Consider the following 22,600-nt stretch of genomic DNA (forward strand, 5'->3'; position numbering starts at 1 on the left):
ACCTAATATAACAGAACATCTATACAAATCAATCTTTTACACAAGTGTTTTACAAGAACACATACATACTGTATATGGATTAAAGCGGAGTTCCACCCAAAAATTGAACTTCCGCATTTCGGAATCCTCCCCCCTCCGGTGTCATATTTGGCACCTTTCAGGGGGAGGTGAGCAGATACCTCCCACTTCTGGGCATAGATATCTGCGCATATCAACACCACGTCCAGTGCCTCCTCCGTTCCCCCCCGCTGTCTTCTGGGAGACACACAGGTCCCAGAAAACAGCAAGGATCATTCAGATTGTGCAGCGCGACTCATGCATGCGCAGTAGGGAACCAGGAAGTGAAGCCGCAAGGCTTCACTTCCTGATTTCCTTACCAAAGATGGCAGCGGCAGCACCTGAGAGCCGAGGGACAGATCGGCTTCGGGTGCCGACATCGCGGGCGCCCTGGACAGGTAAGTGTCCATATTTTAAAAGTCAGCAGCTGCAGTATTTGTAGCTGCTGACTTAAAAAAATAAAAATTGGCGGAACTCGCTTTAAGTACAGAATGATGTATAATGCAGCCGTTTTCAAAAATTACATAGTAGGTAAGGTTGGAAAATGGCACAGGCACATCTGGTCAAATGTGTGTGTATGTGTCAGCTCAGGTTTTTGATGCCAAGAGTACACATACAGTATCTCAAAAAAGTAAGGCCTCGTACACACGGGCCAGAATCTCGGCAGGAAAAAAATGTAGTTTTTCCCGACGAAATTCTTGGCAAGAATCTCTTGCTGCCCGAGTGTACACACAGACCTTTCAAATGAACCGCGGTTCTCTTGAAAGGCAAGAACGCAGGGACATCATTGCGTACGACGAGCATGCGCTTGTCACATTCGATGCCGTCGCCGCCATCTTGTTTCACCCTACCTATGTCGTGGAAGCTACAGCGCATGCGTCAAAGTAATTTCGAGCATGCGCGGACTTCCACAGCGACAGGTGAGTATATACACTAGCGGGTTTCTCGTCGGGAAACAGGCCGACAAGAATCTCGATGAGAAAATAGAGAGCAGGATCTCTATTTTTCTCGTCGAGATTCTGGGCAGATTTCCAGACGAGAAACCTAAAAGCCTCGTACACACGCTCGGTTTTCTCGGCAAGAAAGCTCTGCCAGCAGTTTTCTTGCTGGTTCCTGCCAAGAAAACCGAGCGTGTGTACGAGGCTTATAACATTTTTGTAAATATTTTATTTTATCTTTTCATGTGACGACACTGAAGAAATGACACTTTACTACAATGTAAAGTAGTGAGTGTACAGCTTGTATAACAGTGTACATTTCCTGCCTCCCTCAAAATATCGCACCACACAGCTATTATGCAGCGTACACACGATCGGTCCATCCGATGAGAACGGACTGATGGACCGTTTTTATCGGTTAGCCGATGAAGCTGACTGATGGTCCGTTGCGCCTACACACCATCAGTTAAAAAAAACGATCGTGTCAGAACGCAGTGACGTAAAACACGACATGCTGAAAAAAAAACGAAGTTCAATGCTTCCACGCATGCATCGACTTGATTCTGAACATGCAAGGATTTTTAACCGATGGTTGTGCCTACTAACGATCGTTTTTGTCCTATCGGTTAGGAATCCATCGGTTAAATTTAAAGCAAGTTGGCTTTTTTTTAACCGATGGTTAAATAACCTATCGGGCCCACACGCGATCGGTTTTGATCAATGAAAACGGTCCATCAGACTGTTGTCCTCTGTTTAACCGATCGTGTGTATGTGGCCTAAGGCCCCGTACACACGATAGAATCCATCCGCAGATAAATCCCAGCAAATGGGTTTCTGCGGATAGATCCTATGGTGTGTACACGCCAGCGGATCTGTTTCCGCGGAGAAATCTCCTCTGGGATGGATTCCAGCAGATCGGATATTTGTTGTGCTGCACAACAAATCCATCTGCTGAAATCCATTCCAACGGATGGATCCGCTCGTCTGTACAGACTTACCGGATCCATTCGTCCAAAGGGATTCCCCGCACGCGTCGTAATGATTTGACGCATGCGTGGAATTCCTTATATGACAGCGTCGCGCCCGTCGCCGCGTCATAATCGCGGCGACGGCGCGACACGTCATCGGCAGAGGATTTCCGCGCGGATTTCAATGCGATGGTGTGTACACTCCATCCCATCGAAATCAGCGGAAATCTTTGAGAGGATTTATCCGTGGAAACGGTCCGCTGGACCGTATCTGCGGATAAATCCTCTCGTGTGTATGGGGCCTTAGTGTCTAAACCACTGGCAACAAAAGTGAGTACACCCCTAAGTGAAAAAGTCCAAATTGGGCCTAATTTGGTGTTATCGCTCTCACTCATACTGGTCACTGGAAGTTCAACATGGCACCTCATGGCAAAGAACTCTGAGGATCTGAAAAAAATAAAATGTTTTGCCCTACATAAAAATGGCCTGGACTATAAGAAGATTGCCAAGACCCTGAAACTAAGGCCGGGTACACACGGACAAACATGTATGGTGAAAGCGGTCCGTCGGACCGTTTTCACCATACATGTCTGCCAGAGGGCTTCTGTACGATGGTTGTACACACCATCGTACAGAAGTCCGCGCGTAAACAATACGCGGGGCGTGTCCGCGGTGTCGCCGCGTCGATGACGCGGTGTCGCCGCGACAATGACGCGGCGACGTGGGCGGCCCGCCTTTAAAATGCTTCCACGCATGCGTCGAAGTCATTCGACGCATGCGAGGGACGGCGGGCGCCTGGACATGTACGGTAGGTCTGTACTGACGACCGTACATGTCCGAGCGGGCTGAATTCCAGCGGGCTGTTTTAAAACAAGTCCAGGAATATTTGCCCGCTGGGAAAAGGCCCGGCGGGCAAATGTTTGCTGGAATTCGGCCCGCTCGCGCCCACACACGAGCAAACATGTCTGCTGAAACTGGCCTGCGGGATCTGAAAAAAATATATATTTAGCTTTTCTAGTCTATTTTAGATCCTTTTTCTGTCAACATAAATTATGTCACTCCTACATTGACATTAGTATTACTATCCCTTCAAATATAGACATTTTTTCTGTGTGTATAAACATTGGGGTAGATTCAGGTACATTTGCGCATTTTTTGCGGAGGCGCAGGGCAAGGTTTTTGCAAATTTTCTGCGCTACCCGCGATTCACGGAGCAGTAGCTCTGTAAATTGCGTGGGCACTCCGGCAAAATGCCCGGCGTAAGCGCGCGCAATTTGAATGATCCCGTAGGGGGCGGGAATCATTTAAATTAGGCGCATTCCCGCGCCGATCGTAGAGCGCATGCTCCGTCGGGAAACTTTCCCGACGTGCATTGCGGCAAATGACGTCGCAAGGACGTCATTTGCTTCAAAGTGAACGTGAATGGCGTCCAGCGCCATTCACGATTCACTTACGCAAACTACGTAAAGTTCAAATTTTGCGACGCGGGAACGACGGGTATACGCAACATTGGCTGCCCCTGCTAATAGCAGAGGCAGCCTTACGCGAAAACCGCCGTACGCAAACGACGTAAACTGCGTAGGCAGGGCTTGCGTAACGTTGTGAATCGGCGTTAGTATGCAATTTGCATACTATACGATGAGCACAACGGGAACGCCACCTAGCGGCCATCGCAAGAATGCAGCCTAAGATATGCGGGCATAAGAGCCTTATGCCACGCATATCTTAGGCTGCAGTTGGCGTAACGAGGTTCCTGAATCAGGAGCATTCGTTACGCCCAGGCAAGTAAGCAATTGCGCTGCGTAACTATGGTTACGCAGGCGCAATTGCTCTCTGAATCCGGGCCATTAGCTTTATCTGTATCATTTGTCACCAAAATCCCATGTCTGTCTTCTAACTTGTTCAGTCATTACCATTTTACTGTTGATTTACCGTATTTTCCGGAGTATAAGACGACTTTTTGTATGCAAAAAAAATGCATCCAAAGTCGGGGGTCGTCTTATACGCCGGTGACAGTCTCCGTGCTGCTGCGGGCGTCCATGATTTGAAAGCCGTGCCTTCTTCTCAGACTGTCCTGTGATAGGCGGAACACAAATCTTCCCAGCAGCGCCTCTGTTCTGTGTTCCGCCTATCACGGATGCCTTCTCATCCTCGGACAAGAGGACATCTGTGATAGGCTGAACACAGAACAGAGGCGCTGCTGGGAAGATTTGTGTTCCGCCTATCACAGGACAGTCTGAGAAGAAGGCGCGGCTTTCAAATCATGGACGCTCGCAGCAGACGGAGATTGTCACCGGCCTGGAAGCCAGAAGCTGCAAAACGTGAGTGATGGCACAGTGGGGGGGAAAGTGGGGGCAAGTGATGGCACAGTGGGGGCAAGTGATGGCACAGTGGGGGCAGGTGATGGCACTGTGGGGGCAAGTGATGGCACAGTGGGGGCATGTAATGTGATGGCACAGTGGGGGCATGTAATGTAATGGCACAGTGGGGGCATGTAATGTAATGGCACAGTGGGGCATGTAATGTAATGGCACAGTGGGGCATGTAATGTAATGGCACAGTGAGATTTGAAAAAAGCCTGTTTCTGTCAGCGGTTGTTTCTGTCAGCGGTTGTTCCGGCTACCCCTCAGCTTCCAGAAAGACTAGTAGGAAGGGGGTAGTCTCATACGGCGAGTATATCCCAAAACCAAAAATTTTCCTGGAAAATTAGGGGGTCGTCTTATACGCCGGCAAATACGGTACTTATGTCATTTTTTGGGGTTATCCTTGCTTTCTGAAGCAATGCACTCCTAATATTTCATTTTAACTGCTCTGATTGCCATCTTGCATTTTATATTGAATTCCATGTAACCCTTAAACACAAAAGCTGTCCCTTCAATTTTGTATTTTTTAAAGGCACGTTTTTTCCCCCTTTAATTTTCTTTTTAGATCTAGCAGTCAGCCACTCTTAAAGAACTCTCACTTCTGTCTTCCTGTGCTCTTTAATAATATTATTATTTTGTCCTACACAGTATTACCTAATAAAAGTGCAGCTTGCTTAAGTTGGCTTTAAGAAGAATTTTAGTAATACCCACATCTCCCTGTAACTCACATCAAATGTAAATTTTGCTGAGATCACTAATGCCGAAATTGTCTTTAGCCGGTTCCCGACTGGCCCACATACATATACACAATGTCACCACTGCGAGAAACCCCGTACAGGGTTCCTTTAACCCAGAGGGCACGGCGGGACCCAATGCATGTGGCCGGCGATTGCCACAGGACACGCGTGATCGTGTGCATGAGCACCAGCACAGGGATTTGTTTGTGCTGTCAGAGGAGAGGAGACATGTTGTTTGTTTCTAATAAGTAGGAACAGCGAAATGTCTCCTCTCCTCCTCAGTTCTATCCCCATACAGTTAGAGCACACTGAGGGAACACACATTTAAACCCTTGATCGCCCCCTAGTTTTAACCCTTCACTACCAGTGTCATTTTCACAGTAATCAGTGCATTTTTATAGCACCGGTCGCTGTATAAATGTCAATGGTCCCAAAAATGTGCCAAAAGTGTCCGATCTATTACTGCAATGTCAAAATACCGCAAAAAAATAAAAGTGCCATAAACCTTTCACATAGTTTGTAGACGCTATAACTTTTGCACAAACCAATAAATATACAATATGCTCTGGTCAGGAAGGGGGTAAAACCTTCCGGGGCTGAAGTGGTTAATTTGCACATGAGAAATGAGCTCTGATTTTTTTTTAAATTACCTTATCTAGCAGAGCAATTATCCTGTAGTTCAGGAACTTACAAGTCTTGAGGGTGTAAGTTGGATAATTTTAAATCAGTGAAAAACATGAAGACCATGGCTTCTATGATGAAAACAATCACTGTATGATGGGCCACAAGGAACAAAAAAGCCCAGAACTAAAAAACTATGAAAATCCACTTGTAAAAAAAAAGAATGAAAACAGAAAAATTAGAACAATCTCACTAGCATTAAAAAGGAAGTAAAATGTTATTTGTCAGACAAATATAACACTGATGCAATCAAAAGTGAATATGTCCTGTTCTAAATTTATTTTTGTTCTGTATTCACAACATGCATATACTTACCATGATAACCTTCTCTTTACTAGATCCATTAACAGCAATATCATTATTCAACGTTATACACAGATCTTCATTTATCTACTGTGCACCTGCACTTGGTCAGCAGGTTCTTTTATCCATGACTGCACATTCCGTTTAAAAAAAATTCTAACACTAAGGGCCCATTCACACCTGAGCGTTTTGTAGCCTGAAGCCTGAAGCTATAAAACGCTAGAGGGGAAAAAAATCCATTATTCTCAATGGAGATGGTTCACATCTCCACTCCAAAACGCCTGAAGCTCAAACAAGTTCTGGACCCTTTTTTGTCGCACGAATTGGGCTGATTTGGGCGTTTGTATTCCTATAGAAACTAATGGAAACGCTCGATTCAAGCGTCTAGCACCATAGAAAATGTAATAAAGTCAAAAAGTTCCCTCAAATGACTTTAATCTGTGTAAATCCTGCAGAATAAACACACATAACTCCATAGAGGGGGTAATAGGAATGCACTTCTTATAATAAGTCAAATTTCCAAGCAGGGTTGAAGCCAATTGGCTGCTGTGAGAAATGTTTTTATACTGGCGTATATACTGTACATTATATATATATCAGGGGTTGACAAATTTTCTTGGAATCTAGGAGCCAGCTAAAAAAGTTAGGAGCCAGAAAACGCGCCCCGTCCCGACGAGCTTGTGCGCAGAAGCGAACACATACGTGATCAGCGCCCGCATATGTAAACGGTGTTCAAACCACACATGTGAGGCATCGCCGCGATTGGTAGAGCGAGAGCAATAATTCTAGCCCTAGACCTGCTCTGTACATCAAAACATGCAACCTGTAGAATTTTTTAAACGTCGCCTATGGAGATTTTAAAGGGTAAAAGTTTTTCGCCATTCCACGAGCGGACGTAATTTTGAAGCGTGACATGTTGGGTATCAATTTACTCGGCGTAACATTATCTTTCATAATATTAAAAAAAATGGGGATAACTTTACTGTTGTCTTATTTTTTAATAAAAAAAAGTGTAATTTTTTCCCAAAAAAGTGCGCTTGTAAGACCGCTGCGCAAATACGGCGTGACAGAAAGTATTGCAACGATCGCCATTTTATTCTCTAGGGTGTTAGGATAAAAAATATATATAATGTTTGGGGGTTCTAATTAGAGGGAAGAAGATGGCAGTGAAAATAGTGAAAAATTACATTAGAATTTCTGTTTAACTTGTAATGCTTAACTTGTAATACCAACGGCTCACCACCAGATGGCGCCAGCTCACCACCCTTCCAAGCAAAGTCACCAGGACCCTATTTCTAGTCGCCATGGCGACCGGGATTTGTCGAGCCCCGATATATATATATATATATATATATATTTTTACACCAGAATCTGTGTTAGAGGCTACAAGAAAAATGCTTCCGCATCACTAGCAGGATTCCATGATCATTACAGTGCAGACAAAATAGAGTGGGGTGGACTGGTCCAGTATAGCAATGCTTAGATCAAGGTTTCTCAACTCCAGTCCTCAAGGCATCCCAACAGGTCATGTTTTCAGGCTTTCCATTATTTTGCACAGGTGATTTGATCAGTTTCACTGCCTTAGCAGTTACCACAGCCGTTTTATCTGAGGGAAATCCTGAAAACATGACCTGTTGGGGTGCCTCGAGGACTTGAGAAACACTGGCCTAGATGAGAAATTAACTACTGAAGCACATCGGCTATGTTACCTATATGCACTTTAAAGTTTAGTTTACACTTCGATAACATCTGGGCAAAACAGAAAACGTGAGTTTCTGCCAGGGTTTCTGTGCATGCGCTAAAATGCAACATGCTTGCGGTGCAACTATTTAACGGCATCCCAAAAGTGGGTAATAGTCACGCAACTTTTGAGCTTTATCTGCAAAAAAAAAAAAAAAGATGATGTGCTTGGCTCAGTGCCTAAATTTGGTAAATAAACTTCTTTTGTGCGTTTTTGGAGCAGAGGAATGTCCATTCGAATAGGGGTACTCCAAACACAACCTATAAAAATTTCCACAAAATATCCAACATGACATGGGAGTAGAGCTAAACTAAAATGAGAATCACAATTTTTTTTGCTTAGAATAAAGATCACGATTCTCACGGTGTAACATCATCTTTTACATTATACAAAAAAAAAAACTGGGCTAACTTTACTGTTTTTTTTCTTATATATAATTCATTAAAGTGTATTTAAAAAAAAAAAAAATGCATTTGAAAGACCGCTGACCAAATACAGTGCAAAAACCACCATTTTATTCTCTAGGGTCTCTGCTAAAAATATATAGATCATGTTTGAGTGTACCAAGTATCTTTCTAGCAAAAAATGGGAGCATTGCTCAGATGTGAACGGGCCTTAATGACTAGAGTTTGGATGCTACTATGTTGCTTATTTACCCATCTGTTCCAATTTTCTTTTTTTATAAATCTAATACATTTTTAAAATTTACTCTAAGATGGCTTTTCTATACTACGGAATATTTTACTTGATTAAAGGAAAGAAATCTTTTTGCTGAAATGACTGTTTACAGGATATAGAGACATAATAGTTAACTGATTCCTTTTAAAAATGATTAAAAATAGATAAAAATCAATCATATAATGTACCTGTAGTTTCTAGTTTCGTTTTTGCATGTTTCTTGCTTCTGTGATGTACAGAGCCACAGAGCCAATACAGGGCAGTGATGGTTTGGGAAACTAAACTGATTGGTGCTGAGGGGTTTTAGACACACAGTAATCACACCTCCTTGATAAGTGACCACAGAGAGAAAGCTCCCAGTACTGTGGTTATCAGGAAACAGACAACCAGGAAGTGTGGAGATCAGAGAAGAATTACAGCAACTTGAGAGCAAAAACGAACAATGAGGACATGAAAACAGCACTGCATTAAGGTAAAGGAAGCTATTAAGATAACAAAAAAATCTTTACAAACCCTTTAAGGTATGCTAATGCAAGGCAAAAATAGTCTTATGCCTGAGGCAATACATTTTTCTTTACTGTAGTTAATAAATACAGTTTGGTCAAGGACAAGCCTGTCCACTTCCAGATTGGATAATCAAAGAGCAGCAGTACAAAGGCAAGGTTACCAAGTTGCTTCCCCTTCTGTAAGCATTTTCACAGCATTAGGACTGACAGCACTATGCAAAGTACTGGAGCCTTGACTGGCTGCAGGTGCCAACCCTCCCTGCGCCATCCAACTGCTGATTACAAAAACTTAGTATAAAGGTTTACTGACCTAATATTTAAGGCTTTTAAAGGAATGCATAATTGGCCAAAACTGTGTTTTTATTTTTATTAATATCTCCCAGAAGCTCAGCAGTAGTCTTTTATAGTCATACCATAGGACAAACAATATTAAAAAAAAACTACTTTCAAACTTAAAAGTACAGAAAGCTTATAATACAATATATATTTTATTAGTAGCCATGGGGGTACAATGCACCAGCGTTCTCAAGATATATTATTAAAATGTAATTAAATGCCTGAAAGTCTCCATCAGGTCGCATTATCAGAACTTCCGCTATCTCTTTCTGAGGGCAAAAAAATACCACAGAAACTCTGAATGTTAGACCTCCCACAAAAACAGGAAGTAAATAATCTCTGGGGAACTGATATGTCTAGACCTTCCTTCAGCTGCAAATATTTGGTAACTTAAAGGGAAACTATCACTTTGACAACATATATATGTTACCAAACTGGAACTAGGACTTCCTTGTGGGTTTTACGTTTATACAATAACCTTTTACCACCAGCAGGAATCACAGGCTGACATATTACATAAGCACCAACATATTAGGAAATCCATTGACTTGGGTTCACTTTTTAAAAGAAAGGGTCACTAGACTCTGGAAAAAAATAAAAGAAAATCTGGATTATATGTCTTTGAAGGCTCTCATTTATACAGGTGAAGCTTTCGGGGTATGTCCCCTTCTTCAGTACTACTTGGACCTTGAAGAAGGGGACATACCCCAGAAGCTTGTCCGGAAAAATTGTATGTTAGTGCAAATAAAAAAAAGTATCACGGACAGTACTCAATTTTCTCTGTCACGGATACGGCTACAATCATAGTTAGTTAGGTTGAAAAAATACACAAGTCCATCCAGTTCAACCATAATTAAAAAAATATATTGTACAATCCCATATACCCAATTCTATACCCACAGTTGATCCAGAGGAAGGCAAAAAACCCCAGCAGAGCATGATCCAATTTGCTACAGCAGGGGAAAAATTCCTTCCTGATCCCCCGAGAGGCAATCGGATTTTTACCGGATCAACTTTACCTATAAATGTTAGTTATATTGTATGTACATTTAGGAAAGCATCCAGGCCATTCTTAAAGCGGGGGTTCACCCAAAAAAAATAATTTTAATATTACATCTAGCAGAGCCAGCATAGTAAGGGCCTTTATGATCGGCGGGTTTTTTTTTTTCTCCGTACATACCTTTATATTCTGTTTTTGTCCAGGGCTTCCGGGTTCCGATGACTGCGGGACTGTGCGTTCCTATCCTTCCGTTCGATGATTGACGGCTTGTGAAACAGGTGACCTGTCGCACAACGCGTGTCACCAGATGTCGGGAAATAGCCGAGCTGCGAATCGGTACTATACAGCGCCTGCGCAGACAGCTCTACACGGCGGGCGCAGGCGCCGTATAGTGCCGACTCGCAGCTCGGCTATTTCCGGAAATCTGGTGACGTGCGTTGTGCGACAGGTCACCTGTTTCACAAGCCGTCAATCATCGAACCGAAGGATAGGAACGCACAGTCTCGCAGTCATCGGAACGCGGACGCCCTGGACCAAATCAGAATATAAAGGTAAGTACGGAGAAAAAAAAAAAAAAACTGCCGAAAGTATATGCCCTTACTATGCTGGCTCTATGCTACTATGCTGGCTCTAATGTTAAAAATTCGTTTTTAGGGTGAACCTCCACTTTAAGGGCTCTTTCACACGTCCGTTCAGTTTTTCAGATCAGTTTTTTTTTCCATCAGTTGATCCGTTTTTCCATCAGTTTTCCATCAGTTTTTGCATCAGTTTTTGCATCAGTTTTTCCATCCGTTTTTTCATCCGTTTTTTTGGGGGGGGCTTTTTACATAGAAAAACGGATGTTAGCGGAACGGATGATAAACGGATCATCCGTTAACGTCCGTTTTTCGTCCGTTCCGTTTTTTAGACGGAAGAAAAATAGGGTTTTCTTCCGTCAAAAAAAAACGGAACTGAACGCAGACGGATGCTAACGGACGCTAGCCCATAGGGAAGCATTGCGGTCCGTTAACGGACATCCAAAAAATGGACGAACGGAACGGACGTGTGAAAGAGCCCTAAAGCAATCTACTGAGCTGGCCAGAACCACCTCTGGAGGGAATCTATTCCACATTTTCACAGCTCTTACTGTGAAGAAACCTTTCTGTATTTGGAGATCAAATGTTTTTTCCTCTAGACATAAAGAGTGCCCCCTTGTCTTTTGTGTTGACCGCAAAGTAAATAACCCAACATCAAGTTCACTATATGGACCCCTTATATATTTGTACATGTTGATCATATCCCCCCTTATTCTTCTCTTCTCAAGAGTGAATACATTCAGTTCCTCTAATCTTTCCTCATAGCTGAGCTCCTCCATGCCTCTTATCAATTTGGTTGACCTTCTCTGCACTTTCTCCAGTTCTCCGATATCCTTTTTGAGAACTGTGGCCCAAAACTGAACGGCATATTCCAGATAAGGTCTTACTAATGATTTGTACAGGGGAAAAATTATATCTCTCTCTCTCTGGAGTCTATACCTCTCTTATACAAGAAAGGACTTTGCTCGCTTTGGAAACCGCAGCTTGGCATTGCATGCCATTATTGAGCTTATGATCTACCAAAACAGATCCTTCTCCACCACGAATCCCCCCAGTTGTATTCCCCCTAGTATGTATGATGCATGCATATTCTTAGCCCCCAAGTGCATAACTTTACATTTATCAACATTAAACCTCATCTGCCACATAGTCTAGTCACATCAAGTATTTATCCTGGTCATAGTAAAGCTAGTAGTGGTTAGTCACTTTCAACTGGACACGTTCTGTACACTTGTTTTGTAGCAGGCCAGTTTTTCAGTTCCAATGATGGTCAACTAAACACCCCAGCATTTATATCCACACGGGTAGCACTGACCACATGACCCAACCACCACGGAAACGTAAATGTTATTGTCCAAGAACAGGATGGGCATTGTGAACCATTTTTACACCTCTCATCCCGTTCTAGGACGATATCTGTCTTTCCATGGTAAGAGATCAAGGTGCCGGTGCTACCTATGTGGATATAAATGCTGGAGTATGTTGCGGACACTTACATGAACTAAAAGTAGCTGATTGGATATGCCAACAACTGACTTTTAACATTACAAATAAGCCCAGTTAATTGAGACTAACTACTACTACTACTAGACATATCTGTATGAGCCTTTCATAACACAAAGGAACCCTTAAAATAACGTCCTGGTCACTGGGAACCCCTGGTCCTGTGTTTCTCACACCCATTAGAAGGGAAGACATGGCATGGAGAAACATCTGCGACATTCAGCAAGTCTAGTTGATTGTGACAAACGACTATTAGAGATGTCTAGATCAGCCTTTCTCAACCTTTTTACCATGGAGAATTTCTTGGAGTAACTCTTCGATTACAAGGAACCCCTGCTAATAATAACAACTATGGGTCAGATCCACGAAGCAGTTACGCTGGCGCATCTATTGATACGCCGCGTAACTTCTAGGTTGCTCCGGCGTATCTTTGTTTTGTATCCACAAAACAAGATACGCCTAAAGCTGGGCTAGATCCGACCGGCGTACGCCGTGGGATCTAAGGTGCATATTAACGCTGGCCGCTAGGTGGCGCTTCCGTCGATTTCCGCGTCGAGTATGCAAATTAGCTAGATACGCCAATCCACAAACGTACGTCCGGCCGGCGCATTTTTTTACGTTGTTTCCGTAAGGCTTTTTCCGGCGTAAAGTTACCCCTGCTATATGAGGCGTAGCCAATGTTAAGTATGGACGCTGGGCCAGCGTCAAATTTTCCGTCATTTACGTAAAATGTTCCGAATAGGGCTTTGCGTAGAATTACGTTCACGTCGAAAGCATTGGCTTGTTGCGGGTTAATTTGGAGCATGCGCACTGGGATACCACCACGGACGGCTGTGCATGCGCCGTTCAAAAAAAAACGTCATTTACGTCGGGTCAAGATGTATTAACAAAAAACACGCCCACAACTTAGTGATTTGAATTGCGCGCCCTTACGCTGACACATTTACACTACGCCGCTGTAACTTACGGCGCAAATTCTTTGTGGATACGGGAAATACGCTGTAAGTTACGGCGGCGTAGTGTATCTGAGATACACTCTGCCTGACTTACAAATGCGCCGCGCTACGTGGATCTGGGCCTATATCTACAACTCACAGTATTTTAGCATGGTGCCCACCCACCCCTCTTACAGGATTGTGTTTTTTTTTTATTTTTTAAATCAGGGAAACAGAAGTTGCTTAATGTTCAAGAAACCCCAAAGCAACTTCTGGAGAAACCCTAGTTCAGAAAGGCTGCTCTGGTTTCTAGAATGTACAACAAGGCACATTACTTCTACTTACTTCCAAAGGTCAGCCGATGCATTCCTTCACGTTCCTTCCAAGATGCCCATCTGTATCGCACACAGTGGCTGCCAAGCTTCACCCCTGGAATTTTACAAAGAAAAAAAAAAATGGACAATTCACTACTAGAATTAGATTACAGTTTTGATGCCTTGAAAATGTGTTTTCAGACTTTACCAACTACAAAGATTTGCATTGACTACAACAAGCCTCTAACAGGAAAGTAGAATATTTCTTCAGGGTGAACATTATTTGAGTTTTTTTAAATGTTTACCTTTAAACACTTTTGTACAACTTTCACATTTTTCATGCTTGCTTCTCTAATTTTATTTCATTAACCCAAAAATTTGTAGATTAGCTACTGGCAATCAGCTAAGATAAAATATCAGCCACACAGAGAGAACATTGGGGTAGATTCAGTAACATTTGCACAGTTTTTACGTAGGCGCAGGGCACCGTTTTTGCCCTGCGCCCCCGCAAATTTCCGGCAAAATGCCCGGCGTAAGCGCGCGCAATTTAAATGATCCCGTAGGGGGCGGGAATCATTTAAATTAGGCGCGTTACCGCGCCGAGCGTAGGGCGCATGCTCCGTCGGGAAACTTTCCCTAAGTGCATTGCGGCAAATGACGTCGCAAGGACGTCATTTGCTTTAAAGTGAACGTGAATGGCGTCCAGCACCATTCACGATTCACTTACGCAAACGATGTCAAATTTAAACCTCGCGACGCGGAAACGACGGGTATCCTTAGTATTGGCTGCCCCTGCTTTTAGCATGTGCAGCCTTACGCGAAACCCAACGTACGCAAACGACGTAAACTGCGTACTCAGGGCTCGCGTAGGGTTGTGAATCGGCGTTAGTATGCAATTTGCATACTATACGCTGACCACAACGGGAACGCCACCTAGCGGCCTGCATAAGAATGCAGCCTAACATATGAGGGCATAAGAGCCTTATGCCACGCATATCTTAGGCTGCAGTCGGCGTAACGAGCTCTCTGAATCAGGAGAAGTCGTTACGCCGGGGCAAGTAAGCAATTGCGCTGCGTAACTATGAATCTGGCCCATTGTTTTCAATGAGTCAATTGACTTCTAGATTTGCACTGCAAGAAGGAAGAATAAATCAAAAGTACTGTTCAACACAAAACAGGAAACAAATCTTGCATGTAAAGTGACCAGATATAGCTCTGTTCCTCTGTACAATTCTAATAATACTTACAGTGGGGAAAATTATTATTTGATCCCCTGCAGATTTTCTAAGTCTGCCCACTTACAAAGAAATGAAGGGTCTATCATAGGTGTATTTTAAACGATAAAGACAGAATAACAAAAAGAATAATCTAGAAACAACACCTAAAACAAGTGCTATCAATTAAGTTGCAGTTCAGTGAGTAAAATAAGTATTTGACCCTTGTTGGCAAGAACAGAGGTAGGACGTTATTTTGTAGTTAGTGACCAGGCTTGCACACATCTTGGGAGGAATTTGGTCCACTCTTCTTTACAGATCGTCTCTAAATCCTTAAAGTGGTTGTAAACCCTCTCTGACCACTTACACCTACAGGTAGGCCTAGATTAAGGCTTACCTGTACGTTGCTTTGCGCAGCCGTATCATTCTGCCGACGTATATGTACAGGATGCGGTCGGCAAGTGGTTAAATAAAGTGTAACTTTAGTCAGAAAATTAAGCCCTGCTAGATCACTCCAGGTTGGCCCCTTTTGCAAGTAAAACATTCAAAATAAGAGCCTACACTGTTTAAAATCCAGTATTACACAGTTTCACATGTTGCTCTCTAAATTTAGGCACTATGATGAATTTCTAGAGGCCGATCTGCTGACAGCCTAAAGAGTTACTGCTGTTCAGGGGCTCTGGGCTTCAGGAAAATGGCAGCTTCCAGCAAGCAGATACAGGGACTATGCAGGAGGCAATTTCCAGCACAGGCTAATTTTGGTAGCATAACTATTAGGCCCCCTATTTTTAGCGGCGCTTTACCGCCAATTTCGCATTGCTATTCGGAAACTAGTGGGCCAGTTTTACCCCCCGCTAGTGGCCGCAAAAGGGTTAAAAACCCACCGCAAAGCACCTCCGCAGAGGCGCAATGCCGGCAGCATAGCCACGGTGTCCCATTGATTTCAATGGGCAGGAGCGGTGGAGGAGCGGTATACACACCGCTCCAAAGATGCGGCTAGCAGGACTTTTTTTTTACCGTCCTGCTGGCACACCGCTCCAGTGTGAAAGCCCCTCGGGGCTTTCACACTGGAGACACAGCAGCGACTGTTTAGGGTCGGTTTGCAGGTGCTATTTTTAGCGCAATAGCGCCTGCAAACTGTTCCAGGGTGAAAGGGGTCTTAATGTAGAATGTACCATATTTATCGGCGTATAACACACACTTTTTTCCCCTGAAAACAGAGGGTAAACAGTGCCTGCGTGTTAAACGCCAATATCATGTTTTACCAACAGGGGGCAGGGGTCGGGCGGGCCGCCCCAGGAGCCACCCATTTGGGGGGTGTCAGGCCGGCCACCCCGCCTCCCCTGGCCCTGAAACAGTGATTCCTGCATAGTCTGAAGTTAAGAAAAAAAAGTCACTTGCCAGCCCCTTCTACACCGCTCCTCCTGTGTCAGTGTCATTGTAAAACGAAGCTTGCAAGAATCTCTATAGCTCCGTTTTGTCTGGCTGCTCTCCCCCTCCTCTGAGTGTAGCTTTGATTGGAGGAGGAGAGCAGTCACATGACCATCTGTGTAACATCAGAGAATAGCAGTCATGTGACCAGGTCAGTGAAAAAAAACGGAGCTATTGAGGTAGATGGAAGCTTTGTTTTTCAAATACGAGTGACACAGGAGGAGCAGTGTGGAAGGGGCTGACAGTGATTTTTTTTTTTACTTAATTTTAGAGAATGCTGGCAGCACTGTCCCGGGAGACTGGGGGTCTCCTGGATGTACTGGATGGGGGATGTATAATGGATGGGGCTGTATACTGGGGAGGGGGGCAGTGTACTGGATGGGGGGGGGGTGTATAATGGACAATGGGGCTGTATAATGGATGGAGCTGAATACTGGGGAGGGGGGGCTGTATAATGGATGGGGGGGCAGTGTACTAGATGGGGGGGATGTGTACTGGATGAGGCAGGGGGTGTATAATGGACAGGGGGGCTGTATAATGGATAGGGGGGATGTGTACTGGATAGGGGGTGTATAATGGATGGGGGGGGGGCTGTGTACTCCCCTCTTAAAATTGGGGTGCGTGTTATACGCCGATAAATACTGTATGTTCCTTGCTAAAGAACATTTGTTTTATTAAGTTGTTATGAGTAAAGTTCCACTTCAACACCCATTAATAAAATGTACATTAAAGTGATACTAAACACACAGGGCCAGATTCTCAGAGATTTACGTCGGCGTATCAGTATAAGTCCGAATCTGCGCCGTCGTATATTTCAGCGTATTCTGGAAACCAGATTCGCTTAAATTTGGCTAAGATACTAGCGGCGTAAGTCTCCTACGCCGTCGTATCTTATGGTGCATATTTACGCTGGCAGCTAGGTGGAGCTTCCGTTGTTTTCCGCGTTGAATATGCAAATGAGCAAGATACGCCAATTCACGAACATACGTACGCCCGTCGCAATTTGTTACGCCGTTTACGTAATACATACGCCGGCGTAAAGATAAAGCAGGTCTCTAGGTGGTGTAGCCCATGCAAAGTATGGACGTCGGAACAAGCGTATCTTTTTACGTCGTTTGCGTAAGTCGTACGCGAATAGGGCTGTGCGTAAGTTACGTTCACGTCGTAGGCAGTGTTCGACGTATCTTAGGCAATCTATCCGACGCATGCGCACTGGGATACGTCCACCGACAGCGACGGCGCCGTACGTTCAAAACATCATTTATGTGGGGTCATGCTTTATTTGCATAAAACACGCCCACCTCTTCCCAATTTGAATTAGGTGCGCTTACGCCGGCACATTTACTCTACGCCGTCGTAACTTAGGACGCAAGTGCTTTGTGAATACAACACTTGCCTCTCTAAGTCGCGGCGGCGTAGCGTAAATACGATACGCTACGCCCGCCCACACTTACGCCGGGGTACGTGAATCTAGGCCACAGTGTATATTTTACATTGTCCCTTCTAATTCTGTATGTGGATGATTGCACTGTCAATCTTTAAAAAAAAAAAAAAAAAAACCCATACACAAAACATTGAAGTACCTTTTTCCTAATTGATATACAGCTGTCACATGACCCAGATCGTTCCCAGCCTGTCTGCAAGGAAACATAAGCAGGTGGAGCATCTAGTCCTCTGCTACTGATCAAATGTTCAAAGTAAATAAAAAAAAAAAACTGAGTAAAAATAAAAAAAATCAATAAATGGTCATACTAATATATATTTGAAATTCAATCTTTATTACTTTGTGAAAATAATATGGTGAGGGCGGATTTCTCCAGTCTGTCTTATGGTGCCCACGGCCTAGATGAAAAATCGTTTTAAAATCTGTTATTTGGACAGTTCGTTTTTCGTTCAGTTAATGGGCACAAATCGGAAATCGGTTGTGACTTTTTTTGAGACAAAAAAACAAAAAAAACAAACAAACAATCTAAGGAACAGGTTGGAAAATTCTGTCGGACGGATGATAAATTGAAAGGTTAATATGTTTCTCACTCATTCAAATTTGAACTGTTCGTACTGTGCATACAAACGAGAAACAGATTTATTTATGCTCATTATATAATTTATCATTCAAAATGTAATCATTACATCATTTGCTCTCACGAGCGTGTGTTTGTTTTTCAAAAACACGTTCAAAAGATTTTTCAACTGGTGTATGGCTAGCATTAGAATAAGGGAGGTGAAGCCACCATTAATCTACATACAATATCCTGCCACCACTGTGTTTAGCTGGTTAATGGGCATGGAGAAGAAGGAGTGAGGGAGTGGGCTGTCATTTACCACTGTGTATACACCCACATGGGTGACGCTATAGTCACATGGGCTTCTCAGATGTGATAGAAAATAAATGCGAAAAAGCTGCTGCTCCCAGGTGATGTGAACCGACCATAAACTTCAAAGCATGCTGCAACCATGAGGTGCACGCCCTGCCTCTGCAAGCAGACCATTGGTAAGGAAAAATTTGGAAGAACGGAAGCACTCCCATATAATACAAAAAAGGCTTTATTGCATCCAAACTATGTAAAAACAATCCATATGGGCAGGGGAACCAAAAAAAAAAAACAACACATTGGATACAGCTTTTTGCTGCATCGGTAGCACAAGTTCAGGTGAACGGACATATATTGCCCCCCCTTTTCATTACAAGGAGGAACAAGACAGGGATGCCCACTATCACCCTGAACCTCTGGCTTTTGCTATTCGCCAGTCGCCGAATATTATGGGGTTCTGCAGATCTCTAGGAGAGGACAAGATTGCAGTATACGCTGATGACGCGCTTTTATTTTTGGAGATACCTTGCACTACCTAGTAGCAGTGATGTCCCCAATTACCACATATGATTCCTTTTAAGGTTTCACAATAAATTGGGACAAGTTGGTTCTTTTACCGATAGACCCTCTGGTGGATAATATGCCAAGTCCCACATCCCAAATAACCACTTAAGCCCCGGACCATTATGCAGCTAAAGGACCAGGTCCCTTTTTGCGATTCAGCGCGGCATCGCTTTAACTGACAATTGCGCGGTCGTTTCTTTTGGTGGTATTTGATCACCTCTGCGGTTTTTATTTTTTGCGCTATAAACAAAAATAGAGCGACAATTTTGAAAAAAAAAAAAAATGCAATATTTTTTACTTTTTGCTATAATAAATACCCCCAAAAATATATATAAAAAAAAAACATATTTTTCCTCAGTTTAGGCCGATACGTATTCTTCTACATATTTTTGGTAAAAAAAAAAGAAATTGGCAATAAGCATTTATTGATTGGTTTGCGCAAAAGTTATAGCGTCTACAAAATAGGGGATAGGTTTATGTCGTTTTTATGAATATTTTTTTTTTTTTTACTAGTAATGGCAGCGATCAGCGATTTTAATCATGACTGCGACATTATGGCAGACACATCGGACACTTTTGACACTATTTTGGGACCAGTGTGAGAAAAATGCACTGATTACTGTGAAAATGACACTAGCAGTGAAGGGGTTAACCTGTAGGGGGCACTATAGGGGTTAAGTGTTCCCTAATGTGCGTTTCTTACTGTAGGGGGGCGTGGCTGGGAGTGTGACGTCACTGATCGTCGTTCCCTATGATAGACTCACTAGGAAGCACGGGGAGAGGTTTGTTTACACTTACCTCTCCCCGTTCTTCAGCTCTGTGACCCGATCGCGGGACACCGGCGGCGATCGAGTCCACGGGTCCCGCGGAGCACAGGACCGGGTCACGAATTGGGGACATGAACAGAAGGTGGCGATGGAAAACAGCAGGATCAACCAGGTTTTTTTGCAGAATACAGAAAATAAATCTTATAATGAACAACATGTAATACACCATTTATCATGTGAGTTTATTGACATTTTAAACCTATATCCAAGTAAATCATTGAAAATACTACATTGCTTCTAAAGCCTAGTACATACATTGAGATTATCAGACGAATGATCGTCCATTTTTATTTCTTTTTTAGGATGTTTATCCAAAAATTAATAGGTTTGTAAAGTATGAAAATTCTCATACGATTGAATAAAAATGTAGAAGTGATGGAATGTTTCGTAGTGCATTTGTATTGTATTTTCTGACAGCTGTGTACAAACGATCAGATTATCGTACGATCAATTTAAAAGCAGTAATTTTTTGTACGATATTATGATCGGTGGTAAAGGGTTAAGGAAAACCTAAGAACATGGAGTAATGCACTGTTTTGTCACGCCATACAAATCTACTTACGATCCCCACCTCCGCACTGAAAGGGTTAAATGCTCATTTAGTTTAGGGGTTCAGGGGTAAAGTATAATACTTACCTTATTATTGAATCCAGCAGGTTTCCTGCATCCATGAAATCGATTCAGTGCTCCTGCTTTGCTATGGTGCTTTCGACCCCGGTGTTCTGTCGAATACTGGCCCCCCGTCGAAAAATGCCTCCAATGGGTCTTGTAAGGGGTTAGCTCGGTAGCGGGGTGTGTGACCCCTGGATGGGTTCACTACACACTGAATTTATACAGACAAGCAGTCGAAGACGGTTGAAAACAAAGATTTGGGTTTATTCTTCCATCTTGCTGGAAACAAGTGCAAGCATCCAAACAGCATAAACAAAATCAAACATAAAATAAACCCTGGCCACTTTGGGCGTCTACCTTCACCACACAGGAACCTATCTAGGGAGTCTGGCACAGCCTAGTGCTGGGCAGACAGTGCTGGTCATACAGCAGAAAAACAAATGGTCTTTTGATTTTTATCACACAGAAAAATCAATTTCCTCCTCACCTCCTCAGAAGACTTTCAGCTACTGCTCTCTTTCACTCAGAAATCCTCAGGATGCAGCAAATCAGTGGTAATCCTCTGGATTACTTAATTGCCTCATTCTGAACAGCTGAAGTTTTCCAACGCCCTTAGACCTTTTCTGGCTACTTTTGCAGCTGACGTCTAATAACAATTGGTGTATTGTCTAAACAAGGCAGAAATGTATGTCCCGTGTGTGACAACACCCACAGATTTACCTGACTTCCTGTCACAGTCTGCGCATGCGCAGTACCAAACATCACTCCAGCTGATATGTTGACCAGCTGTGGCATGACGTCAACACAGCACATGCACACTATATCTGAGGCAGTATCCGACAATATGTACAATATTCTCATTCTGCCTCGCTGTTTTGGGGCATGTTTTGTGTTTTTCAGTGTGTTGAACAGCCACTTTTGCGGCTTCCAACACACACACACACACACAAAAGCCACCCTTTAACACACTGAACCCGCCCTGCAACACACACAAAACATGCCCTGCAACAGCGCACACCCATCAGAGGCATATCAGATGGGGGGCAGCATTCGACAGAACATCTGCGCTCAGCAAATCAACGGATAGTGCATACGATGATCGGCGCATTCGCTCTCACGCCAGGTGATCAGGACATCGGCTGGAATGCGGTGTCGTACTGCATATGCGCAGGCCGTCACGTACGCGATGATGCTGAGGGACCGCCCACATCTGAGCTTCGGGAAGAGAACAGCGAGTGATAGGGTAAGCAATACACCAGGGCTCAAAATTTCAAGTCCTGAGCTACTAGCCAGGCCTCAAGAGTTACTCGCCACCAGTTGCCCCACCTAATGCATACACTGCCCTGCGCTTAATTTCAACCGTAAACACGCCCTCTTAGATTATCTCATGGAATGACAATGTTTTATGCAGAATCAAGTTACAAAATTCAATATTACCAACAACAACTTTAACAAAATGGGACAGGGCACTGGGGGCAGACCAGAGGGACAGGGCACAGACCAGAGGGACAGGGCACTGGGGGCAGATCAGAGGGACAGGGCACTGGGGGCAGACCAGAGGGACAGGGGACTAGAACTGGGTCTCTTCCCCATTCTCTTGCTGTCTCCTCTGCAACTCCCATCCATCCTCTCTCTCTCTCTCCCATTCATCTCATCATCAGGAGCCTGTGTGTGCGGCTCCGCGCTTGCATGTCCCCACTTCCCCCTTTTATTCAGGCTGGCAGAGAGGAGCTGCATCACAGCGGGAGGGAGTACAATCCAGCGCTGAGATCCACACAACTGCACAGCCATTGACACCATAGCACAGCGCACACTGACAGCGCACAGCACACATTGAGACCAGTCTGCTCACATTGAGACCAGTCTGTTCACAGTGATCAGGCTAAACTGTTGGACACTTACATAGAGCACAAAGAGAAGAAAACTGCAAAAGGTAATTTTTGCAATCCTCCACCTCACTCATTACTTTCTGCTCTCCAGCTACATTGGTCGGGGCCCGGGGGAG

At 43.8% G+C, this 22,600-nt stretch overlaps 1 protein-coding gene across 1 annotated transcript in view; it reads right to left on the reverse strand.

The window, feature by feature from the left end:
- LOC120931652 (axoneme-associated protein mst101(2)-like) overlaps nucleotides 1-22,600 on the reverse strand; it is a 183,221-nt gene that overhangs the window by 154,037 nt on the left and 6,584 nt on the right. Inside the window, exon 2 of the mRNA XM_040343296.1 lies at nucleotides 13,667-13,750. The gene's annotated coding sequence lies outside the window, so the exon portion shown is untranslated. The remainder of the gene's footprint in view (nucleotides 1-13,666; nucleotides 13,751-22,600) is intronic.

The sequence above is a fragment of the Rana temporaria genome, chromosome 3 (assembly GCF_905171775.1).
Source record: "Rana temporaria chromosome 3, aRanTem1.1, whole genome shotgun sequence".
Lineage (NCBI taxonomy): Eukaryota > Metazoa > Chordata > Amphibia > Anura > Ranidae > Rana > Rana temporaria.